Below are 19,795 nucleotides of genomic sequence, written 5' to 3'. Positions count from 1 at the left end.
AGCCCTCTCTAACAATATTTAGAAAATTGAGGATAGACGGTTTTTTAAGAATACCCGCCTTCTGAATGGATTGTTAGCCTAATTCCACCTTAGTTTTCTGATTTTTTTAATTTTTAACTTTTAGAGTAAGCTCCACAAGTTTTAATTTTCTATCTAAACCACCTGTCAAAATATATTTATTAAGAAGCTTCTTCAATGTTTTTTTTTCACAACTTAAAACCTTCAATAGGTTGCAAATAAATTGTAAAATTACCTCTGACCATTCCATTCCCAGCCACACCCTTCTTCTGCAGTAATTTATTTATACGCTGAACATATTCATTACACCCGCAACACAAAACTATACTACCTGTATGGAAGATAGTAAATCAGAGGAAAAGTTGTCTTAACTTAACCACCATTTTTGCAAAGCCGAGGAAGCAACAAAAGTTGGTATATAAAATGGAATTAAAACTGAATGTGTGTGTTGGCAATTAAAAGGATTTACAATGTGCCTGTTCCGCTTAAAGCCTATACATTACCACATAAAAACAGAGTCTTAGCGAGGTTGGGTTAAAGACCTACCTTTGCTGTTTTATACTGAGTCTAGTACCTAAAGAGATACCTCATAGAATGAAGTGTTCTTCCATAGCTTCCTTTAACTTAACTTAAATTATTAGCCGCAGTTTTTAATTTACGATCATCTAGCACGTTATTCTAGTATTCAAGGCATACTCACAATTCCACAATACAATTTAGGTTTTTTTTTTGCCAAATTATACAAAAAATAAAGAAGGATTTCAGAAAAAAAAAACTGCCTAAAAGTATGCACCAAAAAAAAGATAAAAGACTTTTTGAAACACGAAACATCAACTTTTGGTACTAGAAAGCTTTGTTTGTGGTCGGCCTTCTTCATGTTTCTTAACTAGTTAACAAAAAAACGAGATGGGAAGGAAATTGTTTGTTGTGGTACCCGTTATCATTGTGTAACTTTTTTGGGGTTAAATAAATTCTATAATTCCGGTACTTGGTATACCTAAAATGTGCGTGACTAGTCAGCCTTTGGTCAAGACTATAAGACCATCTTCGTCTTGCTTTTTTTCTGGATTCCTCACAACCCTATATTACGAATGTCTAATTCATGTTACTTGTTCCTTTGTTAACTCAAAATATTCAGCTCTACGAGTCTCTGGTGGTTTATGTAGTGTTCCCAAGAATCATCAAGAAACCGAACTCATTTGCTTGCCGAGTGTGTTTCTCTATAAGATCTGGGGATATGGGTATGATTATTATTAGCTAAAAGCGAAGAAGTATCCTTATATTCACAATCTGACAAAATCTAAAAGAGGGTGGGGATTGTTTTATATCTTGTGTGCGTGAATATCTAAAATTACCCAGACCTCAACAAAAGCAATAAAACAGATTCGTAAAATGTCCCAAGAAGCCCCTGACCTGACCGTCTTTCTCCTCGTTTATAATAGAAAACAACATAGAGGACATGGGATAGTAAATGTGTGTGTAAAGGTATAGTTGATGGCCCGTGACCTCTTCTTATTAACATGTGACCCGCACATGGTCGGGGGGAAAACTTGCCCTCTTCCACACATCTTTTGTTACATACATAGTTTTTGCGTGAGAGAAGCACCCTGCTCTGTTCTGTTCTGTCGGAGGTATCTTTTGTGTGTGTAAAAATTTATAAGGTTTCGTTTTTACGGCTTTCTGGAGCTATGTCACGCCATCATCCGTTCAGAATAACAAGGTTTAACAATATCTTAAACACAGAGGGGGCTTCATTGCATGTAGAATATAGGTATGCTAACGGTACTTAATTATTAATAGGAGGTTAAAACATTAATGTGACCAAGAAAGTTAATGTGAAAATTCGTTCACAAATGGACGACAAGAAGTCATTGAGTTGTTGATTAGCTTTTGAGTTTGTGAGAAGTTTTTGTATGCTGTTTTGTTAGTGTTTTGACGACATTTCGTGCCTAAGACTTTTTTTTGGAAGGTTAAAGTTTTTTTTTACTTTGTTTGGTTAGAATAAAACAGTTTATAAAGGGAAACTACAGATTTGTTGGAAAATTATCTTCGATTGACAGACGAAATAGGCTCCAAGGACATACAACTTTTTTCCTTTCCGAGCGAATTCGTGAGACCCATTGACTTCCTTTGAATGTTATTTTTATCGTTTTATTACATATAAACAATGTTGATTGAAGTAATCGATCTGTTTGTCAATTTGGCTCACATTGTTGTTGACGTGACATGTCGTAAAGTTATCCTTAACTTCTATAAAGGAGTCGAGTGTTAATGGTATAGCAATGTTTCATGCATTTAATGGTAATTTTTATAGCAATTGAACAAATTATTTGTTTTAGTTGATGAGATAATAGTCCAAATAATTTGGTTTTTTTTTTTTTTTTTGCTGTAGTTGCAGATAGTAAAACCGAAATCAAACTTTGGTATTTTATTGGTTGGTTTATTAGATTCAATTTGATGGATAAATATGTATCGAGTAAAATGCGAAACTGCGTCGCACGATCTTGCTCTTAGAGTTCATGTCTCAACACATTTTAAAAATTTGTATCTACACATTTTGTAAATAAATGAGAAAAAAAAAATAATAAAATTAAATGCACGACTGGGGTCGAACGAACTTGATCTTATGGTAAAAGTAACGCTAATGTTAAAGCTTTTTACTGCACAAAATTAGGGAAAATTTAAAATTTGATATTTTTAAGGAATTCCATTAGTCTAAATAAAGTAAAATATGTTATTTTGATTAATTAAACACCCTTTTAAATTATCTTTTACACAAAACCAAGTAGGTATGCTATTTGATTTATATAGTATAAAAAAGAATTTTTGGAAAAAAAAAATTGGAAACCGTTAGAGCAGTTTTTTAAAAAAATAATTTTTCTTATACCTATACAAATTTCTAACATTTTTCAAAAAAAAAAAAAAATAGTTAGAAAAAGAAAATATTATTCAACACACTCAAACGAAATTTAAATAAAACTCATCACCGTTTTCAAAAATATGATTTTTGAAAATAAAAAAATTATATAACGTTTATTTTTACGTTTTTGTAAAAGAGTTTTGGGTAAAATCGGCTTTGCCATTTACCAGAAATTCATAAATTTAAAAATACCTTTCGCTCTTATGTGTAATATTAGATACCTACAACACCTAAAACTGAAGTTTCAAAAGAATAATTTCACGTTTTCATGAACTTGATTTTTTTTTTAAATTAAAAATTTGAAAATGAATAAATACTTAAATTCAAATAACAGCGCTTCTATGACAGGCACCGATGATAATGATTTTCGAAAAAAAAAAATTTAGGTATCAAAAGTTGTATTGTTTAACCCATTCTCTCCCATTGTACTTTTTAAAGTACAGCGAAATGCATTGACATTTTGTGCATGCAAAAGCTGCCGGGACATAAAATATTCGTTTAAAGATGCTTTTTAGATTTAACTGAGTGTTTTAGATTTTTCCAAATACATATATTTTTAAAAAATTGAATTAGGGTGTACCCAATTGTCTTTTCTCGCAAAGCATTTTAAATTATTTTTCTTTTTGCTTCGGTCGAAAAAGTTTGTATATAAAAAAAAATTTAATAGGCCAAATGTTTTGCTTATTTCTGCAATAATCAATTGGAAATAAACCCAACATTAAGAAAATAATAAATTTTATCATATTTTTATACATAAATATGGAGATAAGCAAAGCTAAAGTTAAATGTACTTTAAAAAGTACAGTGGGATCATGCATACATTTTTCTTTCAAGTACTTTGAATGGATTTTATAACTATCGCCAATATAAATTTGTATGGAAAACTTTTCCAAAATTTTGGTGCTGCCCTAGAACAAGTTGATAACAATGCCGAAGTAGTCAACGCTTATATAGTTGGCTCAGGGAAATAAGGCTCTGCTGGGACATTACGCCCACTTTTATGGGGCTTATGACGTACTCAAGTGGGACATTAGTCCTAAATAAAAAATTCGATTTTGTACTTATGTCACACCTTATTGGGACATCAGTCCATACCAGAATTTTATGGATTTATACCCCACCTAGCCTATTTGTTTTCAAAAGGTATCCAACAAAAGGATTCCTTAAATCCAGATTCCTCAAATGCAAAGGAAATTTGCATACAACCAACTTCGCACCTAATCCATATCCAATAGTATGTCCAAGCAGGGGAATGCGGGGAAGCAGTATGCCCTCCTTCCCCTCCTAAACATATTTCACTAATACTGAGAGCAAGCACTTTATAATATGTAAGCAATAATGGTGTGTAAACAATGGTGGACACACTATAGTAGGGTAGGATGGTATAAGAGTGCGCGGTTGATAAGAGTGCGCAAAGCGATTTTCTACGGTTTGAAAAGGAATATAAGAATGAATGCACTTATTTTGGAAAGATCTAAGTGAGTTTGATCTGCTGTCAAAATTTCATGCAAATGTGTTTGTAAACAGAGGTTCTAGTTAAGTTTAAGTTTTTTAGCACTTTTTTTTCCAATTTTTCTTGCCAAACAAATTAAATTTTCCGCTTAACAACAAAAAATAACAATAAACAAAGTATGGGACATTGAAAAGTCGACAAAAAGAAACATTTGAGGAACACGTAAGATTGGTCTTAAAGTGCATTGTGAAATACATATATATTCTTCGATTACATGTCTGGACGTGTAAGAGTGCGCACCATGATGATGTATAAGAGTGCGCGGGCTAAAAGAGCAGTAAATGCTATCCAAGGCTTCAAAATAACTGGCATTTGTCCATATACCAGCAAACAGAAGCTAGAAAAAGCAATTCCAACCAAAAAGAAAACAAATACAAGTTTTACAAAAAACAAGCGAATGAAAGTAACTAGGAAATATTGAAATTTTCTCGGAACCATTAATCGAAGACTAAATTGATTGTTCCTCATGCAAAGAGTGATGGGTTGAAAAATACTCTGTTTATTTAAAGATAGGCAGTTTTATTTGCGACTTTTGTGCGAACTTACACCTGTACGCAGCTGCGCACTCTTACAAACTAAGCCGCGCACTCTTACACAATAGGATGTATAAGAGTGCGCAAATTTCCTAATGTGGTATTTTGTTTATAACTTTTGAATTAATACATTTTTGTTACCAGTTTTAAGTTTTTTTCGTTGCTTTGATTATAAACTAAAAACTATATATAAAAAAAGTAGTTAAATTCTTTTTGTTATTGTTTTATTTGGTGTTTTGTCTAAAATGCGCACTCTTATACCACCTTACCCTATTTGTGGTACGTGCGAGGTTATGTCCCTGGACCTTATATCCCTGATTTCTTGACCATTGGACAGTATGACAGATGAAGAAGACATCGATTATGACAACATAAAAATAATAGAGCTACCGTAATGTTAGACTTAAAATTACAAAAGCACTAACACTCCAATAGACAACAGTTTCTTAAAAAAAAAACTGGCTAATCGACTAAAGTGTCTCAAATGTCATTTATGGTTAAAATGTTGCTGTTGAATGTGCAATTTTGCACTATGCATTGCGAAAGAGTGTTTTGAAAATTCTAATATTTATGAAAATTAATATGGTATGCATGATCCCATTGTACTAAAAAAAGTACACCCCCATAACTCCTTACCAACAATTTTTAAAAATAACTTTTCTTTTTATATATCTTAACTTTTATCTAAATAAACAGAAAATATCATAAAAATATATAATTTTTAATTTTTACTACACTTGGGTGCTAATGGGTTAAGAAGTAACATCCTTTTTTAACAACATCCTTGGAGACGTTTTGAGAAAAGAACTGCTGCAATTTTAGACTTGGTTATAACTAGTAAACGTCTAGTTTTGACCAATTCATATTTTTTTTTGGATTTAGTTAAAAAGTCTAAATAAAATTATTTGTATGTTTGATGGATCTAAAATGAAAAACCATTACAAAGTCTCCAAGCCATTTAAAACAGATTCGAATTTCAAAATTAACATGTATATTGTACCTAAAATGTGTAAATAAATTATTTTACAATTTGTATCTTCTTTTAGTTCAAAAACTAAAAAGTTTTAATCCTAGAGATTCCAGTAATAATTTTGTCTTATTAATGAATGAGTCTTCTTCTTGTAAGGCATTTTTCGTGTCAAACAAACATTAATAACTTTGTTCATCCCTTAAATGTTTGCTTCGTTCATATAGGTATTCTCAAATACATAAAGTTTAGTCTGCAACAATATACTTTGACTTCTCAAAAAGGAGTGGCCTTTTCTTAAACGTATCCAAAGCTATAACATGAAAAATTAATTTTCATTAATTCGATAATATTTCAGTCAGGATGAAAAGTTAATGCGTGTGTCCACTTCGTTTGGGTAATTTTTCTTGTGCGTGTGTTAATTTAATGAAAACCCAATCCAGCTCATGTATTGTGGCGAAGTTAATGTTGCATACGCAATTGATTGATTTTGTTGACCTGCTACTGAGTTCGAAACAAGAAAAAAAAAAAAACCCTATAGACTAATGGTTGCTGAAACAGATTGACCTAATAATAGGAGTTCAAAAATTAATTAACATAGTCCTGTCAAGTACACCTAATATAATAAAAATACTTCTCATTTTTCACTTGGAAATTAATATTTCATAGGTTGGCCATATTTTTATTAAAATCTTTGTAGCATGTTTTCAAATAACCTAAACAAAACCTCATTTTTCGGTTGTCCTTTTGATTAATAGGTCTAGACGATTTTTAGTAAATTTGATGCAACTCTAATTTTGTCCATATTTTTCTCTCTCTCTCTTTTTTGTTATTTTTATTATTTTATTTTTGTAAAAGATTTTCCCTTTTCATATTTCCATCATCACTAGAAGCCCCCTCTCTGATATTTTTTTTTACATCCAAGACACCTAGCCCACCACCCCCATAATGGCCGATTGTAGATTGTATCTTCACCTGAGTAAAATTTCTTTTGGCATAATTCCAAAGAATTTGTTATGCAAGGCTCACACAAAAAAAAATGAAAAAAAAAACAATTAAGATTGCTAAAGAAATCCGTAAACAAAAACGTTCAAATCCTAAGAAAAAGCAAAGACGTCAAAGTAGATTTCATTTTGCACCTGCAATCTGCAAAAATATCATCACATTCACTCTACATACAAAATATACAGAGAAGTATAATGAAACATAACCGGAAGTCTCAAACAAGTCGAGGGTGTTAGATCAGTGTCCTAAATTCAATTTAGTTGATTTATAATTTGCGAGAAAATTCACTTACTGTTCAAGTGTAGGTACATTGTACAATTTTCTACTTGATGTATATTATGATAATGTATCTTTTGTCTTTCTTACACAAATAACAAAAACAACAAAAGAAAAAATTGTTAATATTTTTAATTAGAATTTTTGAAAAATCAAGCGAGTAAAAACATTAGAGTTTTTTCCGAAGGACAGGAACATTATTTATTTGGATTTTAAGCGATGGCACTGCTCTGTCTTCTGTCTTAAATGTGCTTTATGAAAATAGATTTTTGTTAGATTTTATTTTCAGATGTTTTATTGTTAATTTATTGTTGTGGGTGCAATTTGACAGTTGTAAATAAAGATAATGCGACTATGTATTTTGAAAGGGTCATTTGAATAAACGACAAAAGGTGACATGTGGTCATATTAATTTTTCATATGTTTAACCAAAACTTATTAATTTTGTTAGGTTTTGTGTATCTTAATTCTGAAGGGATAGTTTTATTTTCGCTTTTAGATGTATAAACAGGGTGATTCGTATAATATTAGGCAAAACGAATTTTACAGGTGTTGAAAGAATATAAAACATGAAGAAATGAGTATAGCCAAAGAAGAAAATAAAATTACAGTCATTTGATTTACTAAAATTATTTATCATTTTCATTTTTTCTTTTAAAGAAATTGACTTTTTTCGAATGCAAAAAAATACTTTTAAGAAGGTTAAACTGACTTTCTTTTAATAATTTTGTTAATTATCTAAGTATTAGGGCTCAATGCTAAGATGTAATCCAAATAAATAAGAAAAGAATTTTAAAAGAAAACCCAAAATATTACCAAAATATTACGCAAAGAGATGCAAATACTGGCTTGTGAACATTGTAAATATCTAGTGACGCGAACAAATGATTAAATACACTGGTCAACAAAATTTACCTTTTTTTTTTGCAAGAACCAAAATATACTTTTCTAGTAGTTTTTAGGGTATTGAATCCGAATCTGAAGTCAGAAAAATTTGATTGGCCTTCGTTTTTGAAATATTACCGTTAGAAAATGTCAAAAAAACGTAATTTTGGCTGTCAAATCAAATTTTTCTGACTTCAGATTCGGTTTAGCACCCTAAAAACTACTAGAAAAGTATATTTTGGTTCTTGTGGCAAAAACCTTGTTGACCAGTGATATTTCCAAAAGTATCACTTTTAACGATATCGATTCATTTACACGTAGATTTCATCATTTCAAACGATACTTATATCCCGTTAGGCAAAGTCCTGAGTTTATTGTTTTTAATGGCAAACTCTTTGATTTTTAGGATGCTGAAGACGGACAAAATTCAGATTCAAAAGTTCAAAATTTAAGTGTATACCTATTTTTGTTATTTGCTTTTAAGAAATGCCTATAACATATAGGGTTGGAAAAGCGATGTGCCTTGGTTTTAAAAAAATCTTATAAGTGACATGTTCCATAGTAACTTTTTTACTATCATGAAGACTAGTTTTTGTAATATTTATTGGAATAAAAAAAAACATTTTAAATAAATTATTACTTGGAGGAAATGTTTTCTATAATTTTGTTTATAAGACTTAAAAGAAATACAAAAATTGTCAGTTGAAGAGTTTAAAGTGGGATGTGCAAGAAAGTCAGAACATAATAATTAAGATAAAGGCCGAATATTAATTACGTTAAAAAAAAAATTTTAAAAATCATATCTGAAAAACTTTTCAAAAAATATTTTTTTTTACGATTTAAAAAAAAAAATTATATAAGTTTAAATCAATGTTAAAAGTATAAACGAAATTTGGTTCAGAAAAAGTTTTTAATTTTTTGAAAGCTAGTGTTATTAATTCACTTATTATTCACTTCACTTTCTAAGAAGCATTATGGATTTGGGCACACATTGATGAAATTATACTTTTTTTGCGGCGTTGGGGTATGAAAATTTACTTTTTATCGACTTCCAAGGGAGGTATTCAATTCGTCTGTATTTTTTTTAATGTTTTTTTTTTTTTTTTGTGTTTGTTACCTCATAACTTTGGACTGAGTCAACCAATTTTCATAATTCTTTTTGTATTGGAAAGCTGATGGCTGCAATGTGGTCCCATTGAAATTGGCCAAAGGTACTATTAGAAGAACAATAAGACCCAGTTTTGATCCATGGAAGTCGGTTTTGTTTTTTTTTTTTGATAAAAATGATTTATTGAAAAGAAATGTCAAAGGGATTAGCAAATAGATCCATGTAGTGCTCATGCTCATAATTGTAAAACAAAAAAAGAGTAAAGTAATATATTATTGCAATGGATGAAGGATGAAGCAGTATCAGGTGTAAAAATACAAGTTGTGTCTAAAAGATCCTAAAATCTGATTGCGTCCAACTATAGCTGCTCAAAATGGGGCACAAGGGATCAAAAGCACGTTTTAATTGCTATCAAATTTTATTATTTCAACTATTTCAATAGGGCAACAACTATAGGTATGTGGTAAGAAAGAAGAAATGTGTAGAATATCGTTGTGCAAGAAAGTAAAATAATCGGCAACCCTCCATTCCTACCATTTTGACTTTAATAAAATCATTTTTTTAACAATTTTGAAATATTTCACGGCTCAATTTGGTTCTAATTGCAACTTAAGTGGCGTTAAGTACTAGTGTTAAATTTTTTCTTTGAATATCTTATATATTTAACATATCTTAAATCGTTTTTGAGTTTCAGACATCTGAAGTGCAACCGTTTATTGGCAACTTGATCAATAACTTAAACCTTAAGTGACCAGTGGGATCTGCTCAAAAATTGATTTTCTACAGTTCTATCCGAATTAATCGATATAATGTTTTTCGATTTACACCATTAATCTCCTCTCCAGTTTTCCGACCTTACTTTCTTTACTTTCAATATAATTTTCAAATGCAGAGATATTATTTTTAAGTAGTGTTCTCAATCTCTCATAAGGTACATATCAGTAATTTGTTGAGTCTAGAGAGTTCTATAATTTAAATTTATTGATACTTAACTCAACCAATTTTATTCAAATAGAAAAGAATTTTCTTATGCAAAATAACTTAGGGGAGAGTGGGGCTAAATGTAACAGGGGTAAGAATTAACAGCTAAAAAAAGCGATGTTCCTTTCAATATTAAGAAACGCGTAAATTAGAAAAATGCTCAATTTTTGCATATCTACCGGCATATTTTCTTCAGATGAAGATTAGACGACAGGGTGAGAAGTTACACTAGTGGTGCCCAAAAAATGCATGTTTGTAACTTTTTTTTTAAATTTTATTTTTGGTCTACCTCTTTACCCGAAAAAGATAGAGTGCTAAGTGTTTTTTTGTTATATGCAACTGTGTTTTGGCTCAAATTGCGTGTATATGTTATGTCTACATCAGTTTCGCTTTTTTTTTAAATTGATTTTATGTGCCAAATTTCATGCTGGGGCTAGTTGTAACATTTTTCCGGGGCAAGTTGTACCATGTAAAAACCTACCTATACTGAAAAATTGTTTACCTAATATAATTATCAACCCTGAATATGAATGCTTGTAATTGAATTTGTATTTATTTTGAAATTGGAAACACATTTTTGAACCACCACTTGAATTCATAAAGCTTATAAAACAATTTATGAATTCGAATAATTTTTATTTAAGACTACTGTCAAATTTTCTCTGGAAATCTTGGATTTGCTCCACTTTTTACAAATTTGCACCAAAATTTCATGACTGAGGTTTGTTTTTATTGTTATTAATTAAAAATAAATAAATATAAACAAATAAAGGTATTTTTCTCTTATTTTTAGTTCTTGGTACAACCTACCCCGGTATGTGTTACACTTTGCCCCGTATGTGGGGTAAGTTGAAACAACACGATTTTTTTTTTGGAAGCTTTATTTTTCAACATTACCGTTATGTTTTGCTAAATTTTTATGATGGATCTTGGAGCTAAAACATGGGTCTTTAATTTAAAAAAGGTCTGGTTGACCCACTTTCAAATTTGTAGGAGAACCATCGATTTTAGAAAAAAGTGTTACATTTGGCCCCACTCTCCCCTACCCTTCTCTGAATAAATTTTAGTAGCACCTTGAAGCCAATACTAACCATACCTATTAAAGACACCTTAAATAACACTTGTTTCTGCACTAAGCAGTGTATTTTTCTATTTCTAGGACATTATTACAATAATCCTATAAAAATTTAAATTAGAACCCAATTACACCTAACGCTTTAAAGGCTTCGTGTGATGCGTGTCATGATGTTTGTGTTGCACTAACATGACCTTCAATTTCCCTATCGATAGTTTTGTGGCCACAAAATTTCAATAAAACATGCAACCAATGTGTTTCCAATGCATGTGCATTTGTACATATGTGTTTTAGGTATAGAAAATTTTCTCCATTTATATTTCCTCATTCGTCATCAGAAAATAAAGAAGACCTTAATTAAGATAGACAGCTGTATTGTGAAAATCCCGATTAATTCTTGTCCAAAAACCCTTTCCCGTTCTGAATGCTTTATTACCTCCCACATACATTTCTATATTCTTTGCAAAACCGCAACATCATCATTTTCACCGTGTTACCGTCGTTTGTCGTCGTCGTTGTCGTTTATGCATAATACTGACACATTTCCGTTGGATGGCATAATAATTCACGACTGTGAATTATTTCACTTGATTTTATGCAATTAATTTATTAGCTGTGAAAATTTCAATCTGTCCATCGATCGTCGTCGTTTTTGGTCGTCGGCAATCGTCGCCATTCCACCGCCAGCAAACACAACCATAGACACTCTCTGAAGTCTGAATGCGGCGTAATCATAAATTGCCCCCAACTCTTCGTGGCAAAAATTCAACCTCCTCTCCGGGGACTGTTTATTAGCTCCACATGTGGCATCCTCTTTTTGATATTGAATAATTCCAGGGGCGAATTTGCTATAAAGTTGCATATGCGCCCTTTCCCCTTTCTTAACTCAAACGAACCAAAAATATTAATGAAAACTTCTCAGAGGTTTTAAGAAGTCCTTATAAGGAAATATTGGAAATTAAAAGGATTTTGAAAAATTACTAATTTTCTCCAAAAAACTTAGAAACATTTTCTGTGTAAGTCCACCCCTGGTCAAAGAAGGTTAGTTGGGAAAGCTGAGAGTTGTGAGGTGGCGCGAATCTATTGAATTTCGATGACTGTGTCCATGAACAATTTTGTTGTTCCTCTACCCTCATTAAGGACTCACAATCTGAATTCAGCAATAAACCTTTAAAATACAAGCTGTGTGGGGTAACAGGGGGAGCTTTTCATTGCAATGAGTTAAGAGACGACATTATTCTATACAAATGTGCGTTTTGCATTCCATTGCATCGTTTCAAGGCACCACCATCAACCGACCAACCCGACTCACAATGTCTGTCAAATGCAATTAAAATTTCGGCATCTATCACGTGTCATAATTCAGAAAATTCCTTAATGAAAATTGAACTGTTTCAAGAGTGTTCGTCATAAGACTCTGCCTGTGACTCGGTGAGTTAAATTATTATCTTTGTGTGTGTTTTTGAATATCTACTTGTAAAAGAGAGATGTGCTTACTACTTGTGTTTATCGAGAATAATGTATGGCAATTTAGTGGGTGGGCATTTTGACGGGTTGAATTGGGAAATTGCATTGATTTAAAGTGCTCATAACTATGACCAAATCTGAATTGTTTTGTTTCTCCATAAATCGAGTGTTATTGTTGCAAAGATTTGAAATCTTGAATTTAAGTAAATAGCTATTGAAAAAAAAAACAAATGTTTGAACATTTTTTATTTAAAAAATAAAAGTTATTGTTATTTAAAGTTTTTTTTTATTAAATATTTTATTTTTATTTAAATAGCAACATAAAATTGAAGGCGGGACAGGTAAAATATGTGATTGAGTAGAATTTTGTGATAAATGTCGACAGAATTGGAGTTCTTCCAAAAAAATCAAAAAAATGTTGTATTTAATGAATGTTTGGAACAATGTACAATACAAATCAAAATGACAACTATTCTTGTTTTTTTTTTGTTATGTTCTTGTCAATTAGTCTTAATAGGTGTTTTGGGATTTTTTGAATTTTTTAAGTAAGTATCATTATTTATTGGTCTTATGGCAAATGTTTTTAAATTGAATTTTAAACATGATTTTGTAAGGAAATTGCTAACTTATATAATAATAAGAATCTATTCATGAACAAGAATTATATTTTTTGAAAAAAAGTGTTGCATTTAATTTGAAAAACACTGTTCCAAAAATTGTTTAATTTCTTCTGTTTAATAAAATAAAATATTATGTAGTTTATTTTTTTAAATCGGATAAATTGCAAAAAAATAATTTAATGTATATGATCTACTGTAAATAGGAACATTTAATGTTACATTTGTGAAATATTTACTCAAAAGTCTTACTTTTTTCAGGTTATAAGAAATAAGAACCACCTTTTTAAGTTGGTAGATCATTATTAACTTAGTTTCTGGAATCAACTAAAAAGTGTACAAGAAACAATTAGCTTATGGGTTCTAAGTTTTGTTCCTTGAATGCATACCTACTGTTGACGAATTTATGCATGCTCTTAAAATTTGGTAAATTTAAATAAAAAAAAAAAAAAAAAAAATAGAAAAAACATGAAATTCGGTTTAAAACAATTTTGAACTGAGTTTAAGGTAAAAAATATCCAAATTGATTTCTTTTATATTCATACATGTTGGCGTTTAAAAAAAATTGTTTAACAAAAAAAAAAAAATAAATAAATAAAAAACAGGTAGGTTTACCATTTAGTTCACATGTCATAAAGTTTTCACATAATGCAGCAGCTGAATACTTAATTCCAAATTACCGAGTGTGAAAAAAACTCACGAATGAGTCGTAAATTGTTCTGAAATTCAAAAAAATGAGCACGGGCATTGAAACTGGAATATTTTCTGTCGTTTGGTGTATGTCAAAAATTATCTAAAAAGCTACACTTGACTTTTTGAAGAATATCAGATTTTATACAAGACATAAGAGGTATCGATCGAGGACAAATTTTCCATCCGTTAAAGCAGTTGAAATGTGAGCAAATGGATGCGAATGGAGATTGACGCCATGATGATTTATTTATTTCTCCATCATAGTAATGTTGTCTTTGGTTTAACCCTTGAAAATACAAAAAAAAAAAAAAGTTGCACATACGCCACAGTGACCCACTTAGTTGAAAAAAACTCTAGTTAGTGTACTTAATCCTGGAATAATGTTTACAATTAGCGTCATTAAAAAGACAATATTAATTAATAGCACATGATCTGAGAGTACCTACTTTTTAAACTAAAACAAAATGATTACCCTTAAAATATTTTGTTCTTTTTTATTAACTAAAAACAACAGCCTTAAAACTCAAAGTCGGAATTCGACACAGTTTGTTGCAGGACATTTAGAAAAAAAATCATAGTCTTATATCTTTCAAGTCGAAGCAGGTTTTTTTTATTTTAAAAAATTTTTTACGTGAAAAAATCTGAAGTTTATTCTTGGCTTTTAGTATAAATTCAAGTTAATGGAATGAAGTGTTTTTGAGATTTGGCCCGTAAAATGAGAGTTTTGAAAAAAAAAAAAATACAAAATATTAATCAAAAATTTTCATCGGTCTTTTTTCTTAAAAATAAAATTTATTGGAGACATTTATGGCTAGTGGAATTCAGAAAAGGATAAGGTACAACGTATTACAGTTAATTTTTAACATTTTTTTATCTTTTATTTTTATTATTCGAAAGGGTTAATAAATACAACAAAATCTAAGTTGCAATTCAACAAGTGGTTCTATGAAAATGTTGTTTGCTATTATTTTGCAACATGTTTCTAATTTCCTCGAAACATTCAGGTATTTACCAGTTTGTGTTGAAATCCGAAGAATACAATCCACAAGCAATAACATCGCCTTTTCTGCATGTCTGCAAAGTTTTCTTTTTTTCCGCTTTTCTTTTGATGGTTCGCTTGCCGGCTTTGCCGACACGAATGTTTACAATATTCCCGCCAATACTTTCCTCACAAATACACCATCAAAACAAAAATTAGGTGGAAAACTGAAGAAAATTGAATAAAGAGCGAGAGAGAGAGTGCAGTACTGTCAATCAGGTGGCATTTTAACATTGTGTTGGTGGAAAATTGAGAATCATCCCTCCATGTGTTTTGTGTGTTGTTTTCTGTTTTCTTTTTAGTTTTTTTTTTGTTTTTACTTGTTTTCTTTTACAACGGAAAAGGAAAACTGCTGACTGCGTCGCCGTTATTGTCGTTTGTCTTCTACTTCTGGCCCAAAATGTGCGAATGTGGCCGGCATCTACATCACACCATCAGTCAAGTTAGTAAACCAGCAAAATACAAGCTGAAGCAGCAAAGACCAGAACCAAAAAAGCAGAACCAGAAGAGGATAAAAATGAAAATCTTGTGGCATTGCCGTTAAGCCGCCACCACCGTGGGTGACTGAATTTAGTTGGTGCAGACTTTTTCGTGCGATAAGACGTGTATTGTCCTTTCATCAAAACGGAAAATAAACGCGTGAATAAGTTTTAATTCATCTTCAACAATTTTATTATTATTATTATTTTTACAACTTTTTTCGTTTCGAAAAAAAAAGGAATAGAAAAAAAGTTTTTTTCAGCGCCATTTATTTTTGGTAACATTGCGTGGTATTTAGTGAGTTCTTTTTTGTAATAAGAATTATAAGAAAATAATCTATTTAAAGGGTTTTTTTTTTTGAAATTCGATTTCAAGCTAGAAAAAATTCCTTTTTGAAAATTTCAATTTATGTAAAAATTGAATGTGAAGTGTAAAAATAGAAAAAAATATTAAAAAGATTAGAAAAAAGGTTTTTATTATAATAAAAAGAAATTTTCTGTTAGTGTTTAGTGAAAAATTGTGAAGTTTATCCTATTTTAGGTAACTCAAGGATCAAAACATAACTAAACATTTATTGGAAAATTTAAAAATGTAAGTTATATACGAGTATTTCTTTAATTTGTTTTTAAGTTGGAAAAAATAATAACATTACATTAAATTGTTAATAGGTTAACATTATTTTTTTTTTAACGAATTAACAAAAAAAAAAAAAAAAGACATAAGCCTATAGCATTTAATCTTATTTTTCTTTATATAAGGAGATAAAAAAATGTCCTTTCGATGTTAAATCTTTAATTTAATTAAACAAATCCAATTAAAAATATCTACTTAGCTGTAATGTGTCTCGAAAATTAGTGTTACAGTAAATGGTTGTGTATTAAACACAAATATAACTCAAACATTCATAATAAAAGTCTCCAAGGGTAGTTAACATTATAATAACACACTCAAAATATACTGATTACGAAACGATATTTAAAAAATCCCTTACACCCTAAATCTGGACTTAGGAAAAAAAAAAGATTTTTCGAACCTTCACCGATTGAACAAAATCTTGCTTCGTCAAATTTGTACCCATTGTACATTTTGTTACAGTTTTGGATAGAACATATTAAGATCTATTAAAATATGTATAAACATGTGATTTGGTTTAACCACCTAGAATTTATAAGATGAGAAAGTTCAAAAATTTAATTTTTATCGTCATTTACCCAACTTGAACATCAATTTAAAGTACATATATATTTTCAAAACAACATGCTTTTTTTTAAATATTCTAAATTAATATTTATTTCCAAACTAAAAGAGGTAAAGAAGTACTTTTTAGGAAAATCTGGTGAAAATTGGCTTAGAAAAACAAAATTTACAATTTCAACCAAGATATAGAAATTCGAACAGAACAAAAATGTTATTCTCGATTACCTCCAGAATTGGATGGAAATAAATATGATATGATTTTGTACCAGATTTTGTAGATCAATTAGATTTTTTGTCTATTTTTCAAGATTTTACTTATATAAGACAAAGCCACGTATTATGTATCGGTAAAAATTTAAAAACTATTTTGAACTTTCATTTTTTTTCTTTTCTTCGAAAAGAACAATAAAGTGCAATTTTTGTGATTTAACCCCTTAATACCCTGAAACAAAGAATTATTCTACCGATTACCGTACAAAAGTTGATCAAAAGTTTATATCACACCAATTCATATAGTATTTAACTCCAATATTAACAAGATTACGTAGAAACATTTCTATAAAAAAAAAATAACATTTACTCAAATCCAATTAACCACATTCTTCTCAGCAGAAATTATTTTTTATTTATTTTTTTACTCTTAAATGGTTCCTTATTTCGTTTGCCAACCTTAACATGACCAATAAACTTATTGAAAAATCCTTCTGAATAAATCCTCAAAAATGGAACAATTTGTATTATGATATTTCAATTAAAAAAAAAAAAGTTACACATACACCACAGTGACCCTAAAAATTAACTCTTTAAATAACTGTCTTAAAATTAAAACGAGTTAACTTTTGTTGATTGTCAAAATTATAAAGTTAAAGAGTCCTAAATTTGTATATGTGGTGTTCAAAAATCTCTGATCTTTCGACTTTCTCTGTATAATTTCTGTATAATAAGTTTAAATTTAATTTTTTTTTACTTTTTAGTTTAATAGCTACTTTTGATCATTTATTTTAGTTAGAATTTAAAAGTTAAGTGATCTTGGATGTTTATTGTTGTAGACAAACTGACAACTAAACAGACAAAGACAGAATTGTGAAAGCTAGTTTTTTCAAATACCTATTGTATGAAATTATAATGTTTGATCGTTATCTCGTGTAAATAGTGCATTATTCAGAAATAATGATTCCGATAAAAGAACATCAATGTTCTTTAACATTAAAAATAATTGTTATGATTTTTGGCTCAGTGAAAATTGATTTTTTTAGTTTCAAAAATGGTTAAATGTCAAACAAATACCTACATACATTTTTTAGTCTTTGGAGGTCTTAGGGCCATTTTGTTCACTATTGCTCAACTTGAGGAAAACTCTCAAGTTGATAAACTTAAGAGTTGACTTTAACTTGAAAGTTAAAACAAAAGTTGAGAATCTGTTTTGTTCACTATTTTTTTCTTAACTCTCGAGTTTACAAAACAAAAGTTGGCTAACTTTTAGTTTTTAAAATATCCCTGATATATTTGTGACAATAAACAAAAACATTGACAGCTTGCAATCATATTTTGAATGTTTTACGTCATCTGTTAGAATTTTTTTAATTCCTGTGTTTTAATTGGTGTTCAGAATGGCAGTTCTTATTTATTATTAACAACGAATTGATTGTATGTGCATGTGCACTGTTTTTCAAGAATTTAAAATCCAAATAAAATCTGTTTCGGGATACAAATTCGCGAGTGGTGCAAACAGAAATTTTTAACAAAAAAAAAAAAAAACAGAAAAAGATCCATTTCAATTGAAAAAAATTTATTTTTTCGTTAACATAATTTTTGGGTTTAAAGGTTTTAATAAAATACATATGAAAATATAAAATGCGTTTCTCTATTTAATTGTAAATTATTTTTGTTTTTCTCTTTTTTTTTGCTTATAAATGCGTTAATGCAAAAACTGCCAACCAAATTTTGACAGAAAAATAAAAAAATAAAAATCTGAATTAAACTCTCAAGTTTGGTCGGCAAACTTCTACTTTTTCGGGAAGTTGAGAAAACTGGAAGTTTATAAACTCTCAAGTTTAAAATCAAAAGATGAAAATGTCAACTTTGCGTGAACAAATCCAAATTCAGAAGTTAGAGATAAAAATCCCCAAGTTATGTTTAACTTCTAGTGAACAAAATCGCCCTTAGCTCCTTAAGAACAAGTTGTTGGCAAAATAATGTTTATAGGCCTTAAAACTAATAATATGTGTATTAAACTGTCTTTGTAGTCTTAATGGTCTCCAAAATATTGCTGTTCTAATATCATCAATTTTGTCTAAATCAAATAAAATTTTGTACTTGAAAAGGCAAATTCGTTTAAATTTTGTTACATGCAATTCGGGTATTGACTATTATGATAGCTGGACTTTTTCGACACAAATTGTGATCTCGATCCTCTTTTTTGCAAACAAAAATACAACAAGGGACTTTTATGATACATAATAGTTTTTGTTTGCTAAAATGGTCATGAAATGAAAACTATCCCATTTTCCAAATTTTATGCTTAAAAGATAACAGCTTGTGATGGTAAATTAAAAAACAAAATTGTTAATAATAATATCAATTTTTAACTTTAATAACATTTAAATTGTGAGACTTTAAATAAAACAACAACATTATGAAAGTGCTAAAAGTCTTTTTATCAACGTGTCTGTAGCCCGTCCGTCGGTCTTTGTGTGTGTTCGTTTGTGCATACAAATATCTGTATTTCGAGGACTATTACAAGAAAATAAACGAATTTAGTTGAAATTTCGTTCAGATAATTTTTTGGCTATTTTCAAGTTGTATTTACTCTGTCTGTCTGTCTCTATCTCGTCCAAACCATTTCCCACAAACAATTTTAAAAGTTTTCTTGATTTCAGAATGATAATAATCTGGTATATGATCAATAGCTTTTACAATTCTGATTTGGCTAACAAGGTAATACTTTATTTTGTACCATTATCAAAGGTAACCTGTCATAGACTTTTTTGTTAAAACCTTATACATACATACCATTTCAAA

At 29.7% G+C, this 19,795-nt stretch overlaps 1 protein-coding gene across 1 annotated transcript in view; it reads left to right on the top strand.

Moving 5' to 3' along the window:
- Positions 1-15,985: 15,985 nt before the first annotated feature.
- The window catches only part of LOC129908530 (putative mediator of RNA polymerase II transcription subunit 26), a 106,971-nt gene continuing 103,161 nt past the window's right edge, over positions 15,986-19,795 (top strand). The window contains exon 1 of the mRNA XM_055985102.1: positions 15,986-16,168. The gene's annotated coding sequence lies outside the window, so the exon portion shown is untranslated. The remainder of the gene's footprint in view (positions 16,169-19,795) is intronic.

Source organism: Episyrphus balteatus, chromosome 2 (genome assembly GCF_945859705.1).
Source record: "Episyrphus balteatus chromosome 2, idEpiBalt1.1, whole genome shotgun sequence".
Lineage (NCBI taxonomy): Eukaryota > Metazoa > Arthropoda > Insecta > Diptera > Syrphidae > Episyrphus > Episyrphus balteatus.
This window is presented reverse-complemented; position numbering and strand designations above follow the sequence as displayed.